This window comes from Apis cerana, linkage group LG3, assembly GCF_029169275.1.
Source record: "Apis cerana isolate GH-2021 linkage group LG3, AcerK_1.0, whole genome shotgun sequence".
NCBI lineage: Eukaryota > Metazoa > Arthropoda > Insecta > Hymenoptera > Apidae > Apis > Apis cerana.
The window spans coordinates 1,617,400-1,638,355 of record NC_083854.1 but is presented as its reverse complement, the minus strand read 5'-3'; the positions used below and the strand labels follow the sequence as shown (position 1 = coordinate 1,638,355).

General features: G+C 27.9%; 1 protein-coding gene and 1 long non-coding RNA gene across 2 annotated transcripts in view; one reads left to right on the top strand and one right to left on the bottom strand.

Moving 5' to 3' along the window:
• Positions 1-14,509: 14,509 nt before the first annotated feature.
• On the bottom strand, positions 14,510-18,187 carry LOC114577281 (uncharacterized). Its single transcript, XR_003697263.2, has 2 exons — positions 18,055-18,187; positions 14,510-15,037 (listed from the first exon to the last, which is right to left on the bottom strand). It is a non-coding gene; the product is annotated as an uncharacterized LOC114577281 (long non-coding RNA).
• LOC107996034 (uncharacterized) overlaps positions 18,179-20,956 on the top strand; it is a 56,789-nt gene continuing 54,011 nt past the window's right edge. Inside the window, exon 1 of the mRNA XM_062073329.1 lies at positions 18,179-19,417. The gene's annotated coding sequence lies outside the window, so the exon portion shown is untranslated. The remainder of the gene's footprint in view (positions 19,418-20,956) is intronic.

The window sequence follows — 20,956 nt, the reverse complement described above, 5'->3', positions numbered from 1 at the left end:
TGAAATTTTAGATGAGAAATCAGATGATAGAAAGTGTAATTATGAAAGGAAGTATAGAAAGGAAAATAGAAGTTTAAAAAAAAAGTAGAAAATTTAATATTTGTAGTATTAACTCTTATATTAAAATGCGATTTAAAACTGTTGAGAATTAGTTTTTGCTAATAATATATTGAAATTATCTGAAATTTGTTATGGAATAATTTTAATTAAAATTCTTTGATAAAAGTAGTAATTCTTCTCAAACGTATTCGTATCTTTAATAAACAGAAGATGCCCGATAATCGCGAATTGATTAATCGAGGTTCCATTGTGTAATACGAAGGCTGCTATCGTTTTGACATCCGCCATGATCAATGATTCGTAAATCGGATATGTGGATAAACGATACTCATTGTTAGATATATTGGTATCCGAATTGAGCTCCATTAGTACGTGTTGATCTAACGTGTATAAGTGTAAAATAATCATTAATTTCCACGTATTCAAATGAAGCCTGAAAATGATGATTGGTTGATATTGATTTTTTTATTAGTAAGAAAAATTCCGTTTATAGAGATTGATATAATGATATATATCGAAAACGAAAGGATAAGAAAGTGGCTCATTGGTAACCCGCATAATCATATAACTCTTGGCGTTCACGATGAGAAATGAGAAAGTTTGGAAACAAGTCGACTGATCGTGATCGATCAGTTAGAGAGTGGATAGTAGATTCAATTCATCCGACGCGAACTTGCAATTTTTCTGATCTCAGTGCACGCGAATGATTCCATAAGAAACGCGTTTTGCATGGAAATGTCTATTTACTATGTAAAGCCTTGCTTTTGATTACGAGAACATTTCTACATTTATTTTTTCATTCTCTTTAAAATTTTCAAAGATATATTAATATATTATAATAAATTATTTCGTATTGTTTATAATTCTAATTAAAATTTTGACATTTAATATCGAAATCAAGAGATAGCAATCAATTTTTTTGTTTACATCCAAAATTGTTCATATCATTCAATTTTTGATTATAATAATTCTTTAATGAAACTGTAAATTTGAAGTTCAAAAAATAATCAAGTTCAAGTCAATAGCAGATATTTATTATTAAGATATATTTGAATTTGAAAAATCTTTAAAATAAAAAAAACAAAAAATTTATTTTCAATCTTAAGTAAAAATGTGATATCCAGTTATAAGTTTAGTATATCACAGAATTATTATTTTTATTCTCTGGAAAATTATTTGATATGTACTAGCTCGCAAAAATATTTGAACACTATAAGAGAAATTCAACTTTGAATTTGAAAATTTATGAATATATATAATTTTTCGATAGCAAATCTAAAGAAATAAAATTAATCAATTTTGAATAGTTTAACAATTTAACAATTTTTTTACTGCAGGATGAAAAATTATTAAAAGTTATAACATTTTATAATTTAAAATTTTGCTGTATCTCATATTATTAAAAACGAAAAACGTATTAAAAAAAACTTCGTGCGATTGATTCTATCTTCTTAAAATAATATTTGATCAGAAAAAGAAATTGCTTCATATATAACTCATTATTCAAAAAAACTTTTATTTTTTAAATTTCTTGTACTTACTAATTCATTTACTTTATACACTTTAATCAAATTTAAATATTATTATTATTATTATATATTACAAGGATCAAAATATTCATATTTATGAAACGGAAACGAATATCGATTCGTTTTGATTTTCTTGGATTATCACTGCATTCACATAATTCGATAAGTTTCCATATTAAAAACTTTTGACTCGTATGAAATACTTATACACGAACAAAGAAAACGACGCCAAAAAGCATGACCACTTCTCTATCGGCTATCAGAATATTAAGAATATACGAAGAATCGCTGGAAAGGATTACCAGTTGGCCGGAAATCGAAGGTTGCAGAGTTTGCGCGGTTTAAAATCCAATATGATCGGAGGGGAAAAATTACGAGATCGAGATGATTTTACGAACGGTTCCAGGTATCGAGGCAGGGGAAGATTTCAATAAGTTCGGAAAGCGAATTGGAAACAAGTATCGATGAATCTCGCGATTTTGCAGTTGTTCATCGAATACGAACGAATAAACATTGATGCGGCGATGTGATCCGATTGTCACGGGAATAAACCATTTTGGCTGTAGAAAATCCTTTCGAATTTTGAATTGGAAGATATAGCAATGTTGTACTCTTATTTTTCTTTTTAACTGTGGTGTTATAGATTTCAGTACTATAAGTGGTACGGTATCAAAGCGATTGGAATTTTTGTCTCTTTTCTGTGATAGTTTAGTGCAAATGAAAAACTTGCAATTTTTATTATAGAGAAATAACAATCGGTTTTAGAAAAAAAAAAAAATAAAATATATATAATGGTGTAGCAAAAATTGAATTAATTGAATTAATTGAATGTTAATTAAAAAAATTGATATTTTTATATCTAATTGATTTCAAAATAAAGAAAAATTCTTTGTATTTTATATAGGATAGGATTGTTAGCATTTTTTATATAGGATTAGAATTGTTAAAATTTATACTATCTACTTTTAATTGAGATCTAAAAAAAATATATCTGATATTTAAGAATATATTCTAATTACTCTATTTAAGAATATATTTAAGAATATTGATACATTCTTGTATATGAATTAATTGATAAGCTTGTTTGGACATATCAGTATTATTTATTTCTATTATCTAAGATTTATAAATATAGAAAAGAATGGGTTTATTTATTAACTTACAAACAATTAAAGTATGCATTAAAAATAAGAATGAAAGAGAATGAAACAGTTCTAGTTTTCGTTTCGTTTTATTTAACATGAATTTAAGCTTTATAACTTGATAAATAAACTTCAATCGATATTTTCATCATTTGGAATTCCTCTTTAAACTTTATTTCACTATCGAAGATTTAAAATTTTTTCTTTATAAAATATTCAAATGCAATTTCTTTATCTCTTCATTAATTTAACGACAATATAATAAAATATTTAATAAATACTTTAGGAAAGAATGATATAGTATCTTTTAAACAAAAAAAGATCTACATTATCTTTAAACATTTTTTAGATTTTAAAGATCTACACTATACTTTAATTCTTAAGAAATTAAAACATTCAGATATTCAATAAAGGAATAATTAATGTACATTTAGTAGGGTAATATGTTACGTTATATATTTTACATGTACATTTAAGAAATACCAGTAGAATTGTATTGTATATGAATTTATCGTAATTTGCATTGCAATACTATTCCTAATTAAAAATTCATTCTAGAATTTTCTCATTTTTTAAAATATTTTGTTGAAATATTCAATATTTCTTTTAAATAATATTAGAAAGCTCTACGTGCTTTATAGAGATCTAGATTAATTTACTTGTTCTAAATTATTTATATTTAAAGATAGAATAAATGAAATTTCAGTATTCATAAAAAATTATTTTACACTATATTTTAAATGAAGCTCAATATAAAATAATATTCTTCAAGATTTTATGATAAAATGACATATTATAAGTTATAAGTTAGTTTGTTATTTCCGTAAGATTATTTTTGCATTCTATTTCCATGTTTCTTTAAATAAATTTGTAATTTAATAAATCAAGTCAACTAACATTTGTGTTTATTTCAAGCTATCAAGAATCAATTTTCCAAAAGTATTTCACAAATATATTAATACCTTGTACTTTCAAATTCGCTTGGATATTGTACTTGGATCTTTTTTAGTTCTTGAATGTATTAATTACAACTTTTACATCATTTAATGATCAATTAGAATTTTTATTATGTATATTGTACATTATGCAAAACGTAATATAAAAATAGTATTTCAGACAAATCGTAATTATTACAATGTTAATTACAATTTAGAACTTTTATTATTTATATTGTACATGAAAATATGCAAAACATAAGTGTAATATAAAAATATTAAAGTATTTCAGAAAAATCATAATCCATTCAAATGAACAGTTTTTTCAGATAATCAATCTGAAGGAATATGAATCAAATATGAAATTAAATTACCAAATGTTTATGATATATGTTTATAATATTTTGAATTAATGAATTTGATACTGATATATCAATTTTTTAAATAAATTTAAAATCCATTTGAGCATTTCTCTAATTTATCATTTGTTTTCAAAGTTTTACAGAAATGAAAATTGCTTTCATTATTTTTTTGAAATTCTAATAATTTTGATTTATTATTTTTAGTAATATAGACTTTCCAATATTATACTTTGTTATTATTAAATTAAATGCACTTTTATTATTATTATTTTTTTTAATAATATTTAATTTATCTTCCAATTTATTATTCTTTTTTTAATCATGATATAAGAATTTTTATGTGCATTAAATTAACATAAGATATTAAATTCGACCATTTGAAGCATATTTCAAAATGTAAATATGCAACTGTTAAATATACACAATTTTATACATATATGACTCATTGTAAATTCGGATATTTCTCAATTTATAAATGTATTATTACTTTAATATATTTATTCTAAATATATTATCACTTTTCATAATTCTACACAGGAAAAAAATATCGAGTACACGAGGAACTTAAATAACTTATCCGCATATCACTATTTTCTCTCTCTCTCTCTCTCTCTCTCTCTCTCTCTCTCTATCTCTCTCTCTCTCTCTCCTTTCTCTCACTTGTATGCATTGGTTTAACCCAAATATCGAATGTCAATAAGAGAGAAAGAGAGAAAGAGAACAATGATTTTCACGGACACAAAATCGAGATACTCGTTTCGATCGATACACATTCCTTCCCTTTTTCTTTTTTTGTTCTTTTTCGTTTTTCCTATTCAAAGCAAAGCATAAAAAAAAAAAGAATAAAGAAAACAAAGAAACACGCATCCAGTCGATTTGAAAATAATAACGAATCTAATCGATTCAAACGACAGAACGTAGATTAACCGATTCACAGCTCTCGATTCCCGCTTAGTTACCGCCAACTTTGATCTACCATTCGAAATGTGTTGGAAGAGGCAGAAAGTGGATGGTTCCGACACACGGGCAGAAGCGAGCTCTCGGTTAGAGTTCGGCTAGCCAGAACTCCGGCCAACCGATACTCTCCAAAGCCCAGTTTCCAACCTTTTGAGATTCCATTACGGCCGCGAGCGGAGGCAGAGGAATCAATATTTAAATTCGTAATGGAAACGTCTGGCTGCAATTACGGGAAACGGCCGAATTTTCACCGTTTTTTTTTTTTTCCTATTCCCCGTTCCCGAATTCCCCGCCAACATTCTTCAATCATCCTTTGCCATTTTCCGACGCGTACGCGACACGAGCTGCGGCTGGATGGATGCAAACAATTTCGAATTCTCTGCTCAGAAAAGAAAAAAAGGGGGGGCAGAGGGGAAGGGAAAAAGAGAGACGGTCGCGACCATTGCGTAACTGAGCGCCACTGGTCGGAATCGAGTTTGAGTCGGCGGTCGAGGTAGAATTGTGCGTGGATCAATAAATCGCGCGTGGAATAGAACGGTTGGACGGAGTTGCGAAGCAGGGAATAAAGGGAGCTTACGAGGCAGCTTCGAATTTAGTCGAGCAACGTCTCTGCCGATCCCGGTGGAGTGAAGTATCGTTATCGCCGATTCCCCGATCCGCCTCGCCGCGTAAATACAACCTCGTCCGCACACTTTTATATATGCAGCTTTTGTATCGAAACAGCGATTGTCCTGGAAATCTGGAAATCTGCTCGCAGCCAGTGAACAGCGCGCGGATAAGTCGATGACGTTTTCGAGGTTTCGGGTGAAGCTTGGGAGGGAACGGAGGGGATCGTCGAGTGGGGAGGACGAGAGATGATGGGATGATGTTATGGGATGGAGAAAGGTAGGAGAGCGAAAGGTAAATCGCGCGCAAAGCTCTGAACAGCCCGACATCCGAGAATCTGGAAATTCCAGACCACCGCGTGTGTATTCTCGGCGGAGGAGAGGAGAGAATGTGGGGCGAGTTAACGCGAAGCTACGACCACCGTTAATACCAGGGCTCGCTTTCGAAGCTTTGTTCGATTCGGCTCTTGCAAACTTTCTCTCGACGACTCGTAATCCCGAACGAGGCTACCGCCAAGAGGGGTTTCTCGAATCGCGAAACTTGACGGCACCGGAATTCGCCTTCTCCTTTTTACCGTCACTTTTTCCGCTTGTCCAAAGTTTCGAAACAAACGTGTAACGCTCGAGCGGCTGTTCCTTTCCGTCTCGAACTAAAAATGAAAATGGGAACTGAGAATACTTCGAAAAAGAGATGGGGAGTAGGGCGTTTATATGTTTCGTCCGAATAGTTGTGTTCAATGTGTGTTATCTACACGCCGAAAATTTTTTTTTTCTCAATATGAAAAAAATAAAACGATGAAAGTAAATGTAATTTATTCTTTATGTAAATGTAAATTTAAAGGTTTAGTTTAAGATTGTTGACTGACTATTAAATTTTTATTATTTTTATTATTATTAAAAATAATATTTTATTATTATTAATTAAATTGTTGAAAAAAATCACAAAATGTTATAAAATATATATATATATAAAATAGTATTTCTTTATTATATTGATTCTTCATATTGAAGATACTTCTTCTATAAATTATTCAGAATTTTTCAATTATCAAAATTAAATGATGATAGAAAGTAAATTTAGAGATTTCGTTTAATATTGTTGGCTGACTAAATTTTTATATTAAAGATTAAAACAAATTTAAATATTTAATTAAATGTAAGAAAATAAAACTAATAATATTTGTACATATATTAAAATGTAATAATATTATGTAAAAATAATTTTTCATTATTATTGATTAAATTATTGAAAACGATCACAAGAGGTTATAGAATAGATTCTTCATATTATTCAAAATTTTTCAATTATCAAAATTGAAAATACAATTCAATATCAGAAGAAATATGTATATCCATTTATTTATGTTTATAAAATAGATATACTTCTTAGTATCGATACATCGTTAAACATGATCAAACATAGACAAATAGATCTAATGAAAATTAAAATTGTTTTGAATATTTTTGTCATAGTTATTTGATAATTAGAATATCATTGTAATAAGTCTTTTTTCTACTTTTTAATTTCAGTTTTAGAAATAAAAAATAATTATAATGAACCAAATCAAATATAGCAGCTGAATCCAGCAGAATCTCTATTATCTCCTTTTTTTTTATCCTTCCTTTTTTTATTATCCTAATATTCTATTGAAAACTATATTATTTGTATGTGAACAATTTTATTTGAAATGATTCATTTAGAATTTAATCTAACACTATAATTATTTATAATACATTATGATATATATGATATCGATTATGAGAGCAAAGAAATAATTGTAGAATACTAGAATGATAAAAGCAACTATTTTTACTAACATTACAGATTGCCTTCAATACGATGAAACTTCATTGCTTCGATCGAGATAGTAATATTAAGTTTGCTTCGAATAATGAATTGAATCACGAAAATTATGATAAATATGACATACTTCAATATTTAAAGTGAAAGATGTAAGGCACTTTACCGAATTAAATTTAATCTTTAAAAAAGTATTTTAATATATAGATAAAAAAATTTGAAACTCATAAATCTTTAACTAAATCATTTGATTAATTCATATTTCATGATTGTTATTAATAACATTTATAAGATGAATATCAAGAAAATAATTTCCTTGTTCATCAATTAATTTTGATAATCCTAGGTTCTATAATATTTGTTTTCGGATGAAAATTCACGTAGATTCGTGGTTTGATGGGCAAGTACATTATCATGCAGCATAAAATAACTCCCTTGTTAGTTTCTGATTATATTTTCGTGAGAAAGTGTAAGAACATACTCGATTAACTTAATTAATACATGTAAAAAAAAATTGGATCGAATTTTTTGAATAATCGAACGACTGAAATATGAAAATTTATTATTGTATTATTATATAATATTTATGTATGATATATAATTATTTTTTTAATTTTTTGATTTATTCTTCCTAAAATAAAAATGTTTTTTAAAATTATTCCTGTAGAATTATTTTCTCTTTCTATACTTCTTCTTTCTATACTAAAGATTATTTCTGTTGATTTTTTTATCAATTATATCATTTCATCGTAATCTTCAAGCTATTCAAGCCACTATCAAAACTTCGTTAATTTCGCCTATTTTATTTATATTTTCATTATATTTTATTTTTCCAAAAAATTATTCTATGTTTATTCAATTGTTTAACATTCAATATAAATTCATAATAAATATTCGAATAATCAAGATTCTATTGTATAATTTCAATCATTATAACGTTTATATCTAAAAACAAATTGCACGACTACATGATTTAAGAAAGGTATCTAAGAAAGCCGGTATCTAAGAAAGAAATAAAACCAGTTACTTTTCAAATTATGGACTTTGATATAAGATCTCACGATGCAGTCACGACGCAATGCAATCGATGGACAGAGGCGTATCGGAAAATGGAAGTAGTAGGAAACAGTTGAGCGTAATCATCCTCTAGGCGCACAATTTACATGGATAATGCAGGAGGAAGGAGGATCCTTCTTACGCCTGACCCAATAAAACGTAACTGGTCGACCCTAAGCGAACGGTTGAAATTCAATTACGCGAATCGAGCTGAGCGCGACCGCGGATTCGACCCCTTCGAAGCCAAGGAAAACCTAATAATGAAACAATGACCGGTCGCTTTCCAAAGATACCGAATCGAATTTTCGATTGAGCAACGTTCTTAACTCTGTTCCTTCCTTCGTTACCCTTGAACGTTACCCCGAAACGTTGGGGCGAAATCATTGCATTGGCGGTCGATTCAAAATTTGATAAAACTTAAACGAAGCAGTGATGAAGAATAGAGGCTCAAAATAGAGAATTCTTAGAGTGAGGAATTTGTGTATACGGGAGATATGTGTTTTTATATTTTTATAGTTGAAAAAGTGAGAATTTTGCGAAATGTTAAATGTGAGATGTTTTCGAAGGTTTTAAAGCAAAGAGAAAAATCCGTATGCAGAAATGTTAGTTTATTAAGTTATAGGCGATTAAAGTTTGAGTTAGGTGGAACGAAAGAGATTTGATAAAAATTTTAATGATTGCTTATGAAATTTTGAACGTAAAAAATAGAACTTTAATAGGACTTTAAATAGAAATTTATTTCGTTATTTAAATATAATGATAGGTACTATATTTTGAACTTTTTCATTCGTTTGTATGTGTATTCTCTAAGTTATATATAATGTTTATAACTATTTATAACTTAATAAATTAGTATCAATATTTTTAAAGGTCAATTTTTATTTTTATTTTAATCTCCAAAAGTATTCTACATATATATATATATATATATATATATATATATATATATTTATAAAGTGATAAAGTATTATCTATTTTACTCTATTTTAAATATTCATAAATATTCATAAATATGAAATTTTATAAAATATATATTATATAAAATAAAAAAATGAAAGCATATGCTACATATTTTGGTCTATTATTGTAAAATTAATGCCAAAAACATTGATTTCTTATATTAAAAACATTTACAATATTTAAATATTATTTATATATTTGAAAAATTCAAATTTTACAGAGATAAAATCTGATCTGCAATGATCATAATTATATATAAACACGTATAAGATTTTTTACAAAGTAGAAAATTTAAAAAATGATTCTAGAATTTAATTGTAAAAGAAAGATAAAAATTGCTATGCAAAAATATCCGTTAAAATTTATTTTCAATTTAATTTCACATTGAATGAAATGACACAGTGGTGAGACATTTCTATTTCCATTATACTCCATCTTTGTCTCGCTTCATCTAGTGTAAAATTAAATTGCATATAACTTGGAATACGAGTTTCAAGGGACATTTTTGCATACCAATTTTCTGCATTAGTTTCTAGGACCTCTTAAATTTTCTATTTACTGCTTTATTCGTGAAAAAGGATCTTATGCATCTTATGAAGACATGTATTCCCAAAACTAAAATTTTACATTTTGAATTCTTCATTTTTCCACATCAAATAACATTCTCCAGAAAAATTTTTATTTATTTCTTTCATCTCGCATATCAAAATTTCGTATTAAAGACACGTACATTGACTGCCAATTAATCTTATCAATCATTTCTGAACAAACTCATCAAAATGATGAATTTCACATTTTTTGTTAGTTTTTTTACTAAGAATTACTAAGAACGTGAAAATGTTTTTTCGACAAAATTAATTAATAAATTATTCTAATTTAGAAATGTGATTACCTTTCTAACATCGCTTTTATAACAATGATTTATGCATAAAAATAAATACTTAGATTCTAACATTAAACTATTTCTACATACCGATATCGTTCGAACGTACTATCAGATCATTCGCAAAGACAAACTTGCGCACGATACAATGTAGAACGTGCGTCGCAAGAGGAGAGAAAACGAGCGTATTTTATTAATCAGTAGGGGCATCGTTCGAGTTACGTCCGGTCTATCGAACAGCGAAATTGCTTGTCGTCCGAGCTTTGAGAACGTATAATACGCACCTATAAATTGAAACAATGCTCGAAATCGCCAGACACCATTATGTCGACTGTTTATCCATTAACGGTGGCCGTTGTTTAGGAAAAATGACCGGCACGGATGAAAGGTGGAGCGGATAAAGGGGGTCTCGGCCGAGGGAAACAATGAGCGCGCTTCAATTATCGCGCGTGTAAAAAAATCCGCTTATATCCTCGGCGAAACCGAGTATCGACCCTGCCCCTCTCCCTCCCCCCTCCCCCCTCTTTCCCCCATAACTTCAGCAAATAGCTTTCCCGTGGGGATTTTAGGGAAATCTGGAACACGGCCAATGCTGTTCCATCGCGTTACATCGCTTCTGCCTGACTTTATATTCTTTTCATTTCTTCCTGCCTATTTTCTCGTTTATTCGTTTGCCAATGCAACGAGTTACAAGCGGCCCTGAAACAACTCTATCCTATCCTTCTCCTTCTCCTTTCTCTCTCTCTCTCTCTCTCTTTCGTGGCTCATCGTTCCCCGTCTTTTTTCCACCTTTCCTTTCCTCGAGCAAGTTTCTCGCGAAGCTCGCCGATCCCTCCGAAAAGTTTCGTCGTTAAGCGCGTCCGAATCTCGAATGTTCGAACCAATGGAAACGGCTATATCGTCTTTTCCTCCTATAATCTGAAACTTTTGCGTATCCAATTTCCGATTTTTGATTCTTATCGCTCGTATAGGATAAGACTCGGAGAGATATCGATTGTCCTATCTCCAGTTTCGTCGATCTTCCCCTCTTCCCTCTCTCTCCCGATTTCACTGATCAGTAAGATTAAAGGAATATAAGGAAAGGGTTATAAATAGATAATTCTCTTGTTGCTCTTTAAAAATTTAATTTTCGTGTTCCGCCGCATGATTTATAGATCAAATCTATTACTGGCCGCTCGTGAACTGTTTGTTGTTTACCGATTATCTCTCTGTAATGTTGCGTATACACTGGCCAAAGCTGCTTACGAACTATTTGCAAGCTGTTGCAATGTGTATAGATGAAGCATCTATTCATTAACGAAAACAGTTCACGAATATTGTTCGCAAATATTATTTGTTGGTTAATTCGTTACATCGATATTTCGTAAAAGTATGAATGAAATAATGTATGAATTGTTATGTATACGATATTGTACGATAATGTTTCTTTGATTCTCTGTATATTTCTTGCACATTGCGTATTCTCTCGAGTAAAAATTGTTTTTGTTTCCAGGCAAATTTATTACTAGTTGCTGAAGTATCTATACTGCCTACGAGCTGTTTCATGAATAGTTCGTAAGCTGTTCACTCGAATAACAGTCTAAAAATGGTATAAGATTCATAAGCGAACAATATGTGCAAAGGATATTCGCTGATCAATTTGTTGTATACGTTGTTTGCAAAGAATATTCACATTGTTAGTTCATTGTTGTGAATAAAATTAAAATGTAGTGAAGATATACGAAAATATTGGAAATTCAATAGTAGAAAGATGGAATCAGGTCGAATCGAGCCCCGAAAATATCTTAGAAAATTCGAGAATGTTGAAATTCTCAAGAATTTCGAGATTCTTGTGAATTTTAGAATTCTTGAGAGTTATAATCGATAAAATCATTAAAGATGGAATATTATAAAACAAAATAATAATTAAATATACGAAGTTATGAATAATTATTATAATAAATATTGATTATTTTTTTTTATTAAATTTTAAAATTGAAGGTTCCTTCGATTTTTAATCAAAAGTTACGAATATAGTTCAGAAATATTTGAATTTTCGAAATTTTTAAGAATTTTTGAATTTTTAAGAAATCTCGATAATAATTTTCAATCCAATCTGCCATATTTTTTAGTATATGGATAGAAAATTCAATGAATGTAGATCTAGTTGTGCGCTGTTCGCATAAATGTCCACAGAACAGAGTTTACAAGCAATTGACAATCTTGCAAACAGTTCGTTTATAGAAAACAGATTCATACTATTGCTTACGAATTGCTCGCGGCAGTTTGCGAACTGTGTTCGCTGGCAGAGTGAATTTGGAGACATTTCTGTGATAATTAGCAAGCAACGAGCTAATCAACAGGAAAACGATCGATACTTCATTTGAAATAACGTAAATATATTATAAACATAATAAAACACTGTTGAAATAAATTATTATTCAAATAATTATTAGAAATAAAATTCTTATTTTATTTATAATAATTGAAATATAATAATGCATATGATGAATAAATTTAATTTTAATATTTATTATTTTATTTCGTATTTGTTATTAATTTAATTTTATTAGAAAAATATAAAGCATATATTTTTTTATAGTATTTTTATTTTTCAATGATTTTTTTTTAATCTGTAATTTTTGATATATACATATATATGTATATATTTCTCATATATTTCTCATATAAAGAATTTTATTATTTATTATTTTTTATTTTATATTATTATTTTAAATAGTCAAATTTAATAAATCATTTATTTGTTAAATTAAAGATATTGAAATTCATTTACAAACATTTTTATTTTAAATAAAAATTGATTGATTTTTTATTTCATTTAAAATAATTTGGATTTTTATTTCTTATTTTCATTTAAATGGAAAGTATTTAATCCTGTTGTAAATTCTCTTGGTATTTTGGAATAATTGACTGCTGTTGGTCATTAGTCAAATGTTTATCTGGAGTTTATTCCATGTCTCTCCTACAGGATTAGAGACTTTTTTTTATCTGAAATGAAGAAACAAATAAAAAGAATAAATAATTACTTCAATGAAATAACAAATGATGAGCAATAAATTTATTTAAAATTTATTACATGAAAAATGAGGTTCGCTTTCCTTGTCTTTCATATTACAATAAGTTTTATTAACTTCAAATTAAAAAATATTTTAAACTAATTTTTCGAATAGATTATTCGTAAATAGATTAATATTATTCTTTATAAACTATAATGTGTTGCATCGATTAATGTATTAAAAATTATATAATTTTGTTTAAAAAATTAAAATTAACATTAATATGATTTTATGTACCAATTTGCAAAAAAACTGTACATGATGTATTCTTTTAATGTATTCTTTATTCTAAATAATATTCTAAATAATTTTTTATTTACTTATTCTGTTTTTTTCTTCTTTTTTTGTTTTTTGTTTGTTTGCAGATTTACATCCTGTATATTGGATTATTTTTCAATTTTTCAATTTTAGAGACACTGTAAATACAGAAGCCACTGTACATATATAAAAATGTTAATTAAAGCTTATCTATTGAGTTATTATGTTGAGTTATGAACAATTTAATTTAAGTTTGTGTTTAATGAAGCGGAAATAGAGTAAGAAGAATATAGAATAGTCTTGTTTTATATCATTTCATTCAAAAGTTTCAATTACTAATAATTTAATAAATAAATTTCAACAAATATTATCCTCTTAACTTTTGTGTTTATTATGCCTTTAGGAATCTCAACCTTTTAAAGATGTTTTATGAATGTTGTTCAAAAAAGATCTAATTTTTTGAAATTATCATGATATCATTTTTTTAGAATAGCGATCGAGATGGATCATATTTCATCATAGATGGATCATAATGTTATTTTATTTATAAAATTAATATTCACTATTCTATTTATCCAAAATGATATTTGAAAAACATTCGAGATTTAATATTATTGAAAGAATAAATTTTCTTATGGAGAATCATCATCATCATTTGACGTGTAACAAAACAATTTATAATTTGTTAATTTTCTAATATTGTCATTTCCTTATTTATTTCCTGAAAAAACATATTTAATAGTAAAAAGTACATAAACATTTCCTTTAAAAAATTAAAGAAAAATTAAATATCATAATATCGATAAAAAATAAATCAAACTGTATATTTCTTAAATCATGATCACCAAGATCAATAAATAACGAAAAGAAGAGGAAGAAGAGACATATTCAAACAAACTTGTGCGTATTTTTTTATCTCTTTCTTTTATTCTTCTCGCGCTTACATCGCTTACAGTAATCGAGCGGGGTGTCAGGACAATACAGCTTGTATTTTGTACGTTCCACCAATGGGTTCTGAGTCATACTCGTCCATTCAAACTTCTTAGACAACGAAACGGGGGCGAGGGTTTTAAAGTTGCATTATTAGTCGAGATAGACGTCAAAGCTACGAGTCGAGTTTGGGGTGCAGATTTGTTTTCGAGTTTGCTTGTGCACGCTTCGCTGCGTGGGCATTCGTTTAATTATCGAATGTAAATAGGTTCGTTAGGGTAGTGGTTTTTGTGCCATCCCCCATATCGCCTTGATCCTCTCGAGAACGGAATGAATTATCGTTGCATCCTTCGAAATTTCTTCGTCCCTTCTGATATGATTTTGCAAAACGTGAGAGAGTACGTAATTGAGCACCTTTTTCGATAATTCTTCAGATATTTTCTTTTTCCAATTATTATATCCAACTTTATGATACTAAGTGTGTTACTAATACATGTATATGTCTGTAAATTATTAATGAGACATTGCAATAATTCATCGAAATACAGAGGAATTAAAAGAAATATCTTAAAATGAGAAATGGTCTTTTTTTAATTTAATATTTTGCAAATTAAATAAATGAGATAATTTTGTAGAAAATTTATTTTTGTCAATTTTTATTTTAATAATTATAAATAATCGTTTGTTTTTAACATTAGTATTATGTTGCTTTAATATTACCATATAATTTCGATACATAATATATTATGAATTTACGATCAAATTGAATGATTCATTAAGTTTGTTTATTATTACTTACAAATGTACTACAGTTAAAAATTATCGAGATTCAAATCATTAAAAGCTGATTATCTGAATTTTTTGAATTAAAAAATATGCATTATTTTATTTTATTATTTTATTATTAATTTTTATATATATTTTTGTATATTAACCTTTGTTTTAATTTCTAGAATCAATTTTCCAAACAAATCCAAATGAATACATTAACATCTGATATTTCTTAATTGATCATATTCTATTGAAGTTTTTAAAAATACAATCTTATCTATGAAGTATTCCTTCAATTGTTTCCATGAAAAATCATTAATATGGTTGAATATTATCAAATACTTCTATTTCCAAATTATTATTTTTTTTATTCTGTTTTATTCTTGATACCATTGATTTATTTATTTATTTATAAGTCAAATGTGATTAATTTCTTGAGAGTGAACAATCAGATAAATATGAAGTTAATGTGAATGAAAACTCGACATTATCTATTATTTCATAATGATTATTAAAAAGATTATATAACACCATACAATACAAAAGTTGTTAATTAATATCTCAGAAATTAATAAAATTAATATTCAAAATTAAAATTTTAGACTTAAATCCCACCTCTTTTAGAAAACATTTTCTTATCTATTTATTCATTTTTGTCGAATATTTGTACTTTTAACGTAATAGAAAAGTAGACTCGTATCATTATGATACATATAGATAAGAAATAAATTGAATATTGAGTTTGTGATAATATAGCTAGTGTCATATCATATCGGGCTCAAACAAATAAAACAAATGAATGGCTTGTTTCATTTATTACAGCTTGTCACGTAAATTATAATAAACTATGCGATGTTAAGTCTATGGTTTCCAATAAGGCAGATACAACGTTTATCTTTTGGTCCAAGTTAACAAAATTAGCATCCCACAAGCAAGATAATATTAGCCAAAATAACGAAGCGACAACTCACATAGAGGAATGCTTGGTTCTTTTTGGTTACGTACGTTCTGCATAAATAATTCTTGCGAGACACACGCGTACTTTGTCCTCGCAAGTATCTAAAGATAGAACTACTGCGAAGACGATACTCCACGTTTACATCCCGTGTGAATTTCCAAGGGTTGCTCTCGAAACAACCGTGAAGAAGAAAAACAAGAAAAAAATGAGAAAAGTATGAGTAGCACGAAAGGAAAAAAAACGAAGAAGAAAAGAAAGACACGATTTTTCTTTTGTTTTCTAAAAGAAAAATCGTGTTTTAGTATAACAAATTTTTACCAACTTTTTCTTTATCACTGAATATTTTGAAAATATTTATGGAATGATATAATTGATCGATCTTATAATAGTAAGTTGCAAATAAATTCGAATATTAAAGAACAATAGAAATCTTGATGAATATTTTGAAAAAAAGAAATTTTTTTAAATAGAATGAACGTGATAAATTCGATCTTTCTTATGTCCAGAAGTGAAGAAAGTATTTCCAAAAAGAACATTGAAATTTAATTAATTTATTTTATTAGAAATTTTTCATTTAAGATTAATATTTTTGATTAAAAAGTAATTCTTGCACATTGTAATTCTGATGCATGATTTAATTATGCATTAATAAATATATCTATTTTATAAAATAATATTATTTTTTTTTAATTTTCATAAAAACAAATATTATATTTTTACCTTTTTCTGTACACAATATTTGATAATGACTAATATTTTAATTATGATAATTTTCTTGTAGCAGTTGTTATTGATAATTATGTTTCTTTTATTTAATAAACATTTTATGCTTCAGTTTTAATAGTATTAATAGAAAGTTTTTAGAAAGTTTTTTTATTAAAGTGAAATTTATTTTGTGATTTTTAAAAAACAAAGATGTTAAATTATACAATTATTATTATTATTATTAAAAATGAAAAGTTATTCGATTACTATTATAATAATCGTAGTTTTAATATTAATGAAGATTTGAAGATTTAATATATTAATAAAGATTTTATTTCTATTTTTAATTATGATTTAATAAGAAATGATAAATTAATTAAATAAGAAATATAAGATATTTTATTTTTAACTAAAATTTCTTGAAGATTTTTTTTAAAGACTTTATATGTTTATGTATTAATTATGCATCATTATTACACAGTTCCAGAAAGCACAATTTATATATATGATTATTGCATTTATTAGATTAAAATAAATAAATTATTTGTCATTGTTTTATCTGATATTATCTATTACGCTTGTATAAGTTTGTATTTAATAAAACTTTTTTATTAAATAATGTTTAATATTGTTTTATAACTTATTTTCTTCAAAAAATAATTTGTATTAGTTTGATTTTATCTTTGTAAAAAAGTTTTAACAAGATTCATAATGTTTATATTTATGCAATATATTTCATATGAAATTCTTCAACTTTTTGATTGTTCTATTTCTCTTGATTAAAAAATAAAATGGATATGTTATATTCATATCTTATCCTTTATATTTAAACAACTAGAAATAGAAATATTAGAATAAAATAATCCTATTTGTTGTCATCATTTTCTAAAATTCAAAATTTATAGAATATAAGAATTCGCTGAATAGTATCCTTTTGATCTTTATAATATAATATTTATTATAAGAGATTCAATTAATTTCAACATCAAAGTACTTAAAAATAGATTTTCAAAATTTACAAGAAGTCTTATTTATTTCAAAGTATTCCATGTATTATTTTATAAATAATATCTACTATGAAATTACCTTTTAACATTGAATTTGACCTGGATTTATATATTGAACTTGATCTGTTAATCTGTGGGGCGCGGGAAAATTAGAGGAGACGCGACGGTTCACGTAGCGGTCGTAATGCACGAACGAGCAGTCATAGCGCGAGTTCGCAAAGAGATTTATTACTGCGCATGCGCGCTCCGATCCGCACATGGACCGCGACTAGAAGCACCCTCTTGTTTTCCGTGGCGTATAGTCGTGTAACGCGTGTCTCATATCGTGTCGCGTCACATCGTGTATTACATCGCGTCGCGTTAACGACAACGAGTTTCATTCGAAAAGAGGTAACGTTGTTTTGAGAAGACCTTTGAAGAAAGTGAAAAAATCGCATTATCGAAACGGGAGCGAGGAGGGAAAGAAAAGGAAACAAAATTGAATGATCGGAACGAGAAATTGGAGCGTCGAAAGAAAGAGCGGAACGGTGGAAGAGTGAGCGCGAAACAGAAGAACGGAATAGGGAAACGAGACAGTAGAACGGGAGAACGGAAGGAAGGCACGCGTACTAGTTGCAAGAGAACGGAACAGTCGGCCGGGATGGATCGGATAAAAGGGTTGGGGTGAGGGGGCTGACGAGTGAGGTGGTGGTGGCCGGTCGTCGGGCGCCGTCGGGCGGCGAGTTTTCAGTCTGTCCTGCGCCGTCGAAACGAAGGAAGCGCCGCTCGTCGTCGAGCGCGACGTCGAGCGCGACGAGCCGACGAGCCCGTGCCCTTCTTAGTTCGCGTTCGCTCGCCGTCTCGAGCGTCACATTTTCTCCTTTTGTTTCAATTGCGCGGACGCGCGCATTCCTCGCTTTTCTCTTCCTCTTCTCCTCTCCCAATTTCTCCCAGTTACCTTATCGACACTGACAATCACCACCGAATATAATCTGGCCTCGAAATCTCGCCGTATCTCCGACGATTTTTTGTTGTCCATCCTTCTCTTCCCTTCCCTTTCTCTCTTTCTCTTTCTCTCTCTTTGTTTCTTTCTATCAGTGTAACCGTCTGTTTACTTTTATCTTAATCTTTATCTAATATTTCGCATCTTTTGCTCTCTTCTCTTTCTTTCTTTATTTTCATCTTTGTTTCGCCCTTCCCTATATTATTCTCTCGTACTTTACAATCTTCTCTATCCATGATCTAAGATTCCTTTCTTTCGTCCGCTTCCTTGATTACGTTTCTGCTCGTTTCTACACGTTCTATCTCGTATTCATGAAAGATATGCCAAAAACCATAAAAATCTAGTCGATAGAGACGAATGTTCGAAGCTAAATTTTTTCGAAAAGAATTGTGAGCACGGTAATTGTGGATTTTTTGCCACGGACTTGCTCCAGATTCGCATCGACCACCTTCGAATCAAGGTACGTCTACTTTTATGATTTTGATCTTTTCACTATGATAGATTTTTACATAGAAAACATATTTCTCTTTATGCGAAACGTATTTTTTGACAACCGTTTATTATGTCACTTTTCTGTTTTTGTACTGTTAACATGAATGTTGATTGTCCAAGCAAACCTTACTATGATCATGCTTAGAGTACAATACATTGTTACGTAAGATATTCGATTCCAATCAAGATTGCAATTCTCTGTCAAATGTTTGACTCTTTTCGCGAATAATAATTCAACATTCGTTTTGCAACGAATTTTTATTCTAATTTTTCTTTTTTAAAATTCATTTTAAGAGTATTAGTCAGGAAAACCATTTAAAATTCGACATTCAATTTTTAACGAGCCGTTTCTATTCATTGACGTTTCTAGTGTAACTTTAAAATGCCTTTAGAATGATTATAATTATACGACTTTTTGCTTAAAAATTTGTTTAAAAAAAAAAAAATTTAATTTCTGTGTATTAGAATTCTTCTCTTGTGAAAAGTGTATTGCAAGAGAAATGTCGTTGTCTGATAGATTATCGATCGGCAGTAATTTACCCCATGTGAATGAAATAGATTTGATGGCAAAATCTTTTAATATAATGAATATAATGATATTAACAATATAATGATCGGTTATTATACTTTCGATAATTTAATACGGATTTCTATGTAAATATATACTTTTCATGCTATACGTATTTTGAATATTTTAGATAAATATAAATGAGTACCAATTTTGCAAATATAATAATTTTATGATAAATAAATATCATAAACAAATTTAATCGTATTTTAAATAAAACACAGTGATACAATATTTGCAAAAATTCTAAATAGCATAATACATGAAAAGATTTAAAGAAAACCAGATACACTATTTTAAATAATGTACATATTCCATTATTATATAGAATTTATTTCAATAAATAAATTAATTTTTTTAAATAAATTATTAATAAAACTTTATTGTTATATTATATTATTGTTATACTATAATAAAAATTATGAATATTTTATAATATATAAATAATGCCAAAATCTTTTCTTTATTAAGTAATTCTTAATTCTTAATTTTTTATTAAGTATTCCTTAAAAAATGATTCTATTATATCATTATAAAATGAAATAATATTGTGAATATAGATGTTGAATTGTTTTTTTTTATTAACGTACAATTTTTTATAAAGTATACTAAATATACATAATCAGATACTTTTATGTTCAATATATGTTTGCATTTTGCATAATTTTGCATACATTTAAAATAATGACATATTTGTTGGATATGTTATTTGAACAAGTTTTAAGTGCATAAAAATCCGCAGTTTAGTAACTAACCTCTTGCTTTGTGTATAACGTCATGAATTTCCAGTATGTAATTGGAAAACGTCATGCAACTTTGAAAGCTATTTATCGCAAATCATACTCGACAAAAACATGGAAAATTTAAAAAATTTTCATCTTTTTACAATTTTACTTTGCCCGATTTATAAAAGTTTTGAATAAGTTTTGAACGAAATGA